This window comes from Marmota monax, unplaced genomic scaffold (genome assembly GCF_021218885.2).
Source record: "Marmota monax isolate L192 unplaced genomic scaffold, Marmota_monax_Labrador192_F-V1.1 WCK01_AAM20220418_F8-fsc00257, whole genome shotgun sequence".
NCBI classification, from domain to species: Eukaryota; Metazoa; Chordata; class Mammalia; order Rodentia; family Sciuridae; genus Marmota; species Marmota monax.
The window spans coordinates 373,170-374,342 of record NW_026692693.1 but is presented as its reverse complement, the minus strand read 5'-3'; positions in this window follow the sequence as shown (position 1 = coordinate 374,342).

Genomic DNA, 1,173 nt, shown 5'->3' with positions numbered 1-1,173 from the left:
GGGTAGGGCTAGGGATATGGTTTCTTTTATGGTAATTAATAGGTTTAGAAATAGGGATAAGGTTATGACAAGGGCTAGACTTAGTCTTAGGGCTAGGGATAGTGTTAGGTTTAAGGTTATGGCTAAATTAGGGCTAGATTAGAGCTATGGTTAGAGATAGGTTTAGGACTAGGTAATGGGCTAGGGTTAGGGTTAGCATTAGGTTTACGATAAGGTATGATGTTACAGTTACATTTAGGGCTAGAGCAAAGCATAAAATTATGGTTAGGGCTAGGGTTAATGTTAGGGTTAGTATTAAGGCTAGGATTAGAGATAGGATTAGGCTAGGATTTGTGTCAGGGTTAGGGCTAGGATAAGGGATATGGCTAATGTCAGGTCTAGGGTTATGATTTGGGATAGTTTTATGCTAAGGATTATGGCCAGGTCTATTGTAAGTGTTAGGTTTAAAATTAGAGTCAGAAAATTACAGCTACATGTATTATTTGGGTCAGAGTCAGGGTTAGGGTATGGGTTAGGTTAAGGATTAGGCTTAGGGCTCAAATTAGCATTAAAATTAGGGTTAGGGTTAGGGTAATGAATATTGTTAAGTTTAGTGTTAAGAATAGAATTCAATTAATGGACAGGTTTAGGGGTACGGATACGGTTAGTTTTAGGCCTAAGGATAGAATTCAGTTAGGGTTATGGTTATGATAATAAATTGGATTAGAGGTACTGTGAGGATTAGGGTTATGGTTAGTTAAGAACTTTGGTTAGGGTTAGGCCTAGGGTTAGAATTTGGTTAGGGTTATGGTTAGGTTAAAGAGCTAGGGATTGGGCTAGGATTATGGTTAGGATTAGGGCTATGATTTGGTTTAGATTTCAGGTTAGGGTAAGGTTAAAGTTTATGGTTTGTTGAGAGCTAAAGCCAATGGAGCCCCAGCAAACTTCCATCTGCCAGCGAACTTCCAGTTGCCAGCTGATGATTGGCTCACAGTGGCCCCAGCAACTTCTAGCTGCAAACTGATTGGCTCCTCTGTGGTGATGTTCACTGGGCTGTTTCCCCGCCCCTTCAGACCACAGTGCTGCTCATTGGGGGACTTTTTTTGGCTCTGCCCACACAACCCCTCCCATTGGCCTCAAGAGCAGGAGGAGTATGGGAGGTTGAGAGGCTTGTAGGAAGCCAGTGGTAGCAGT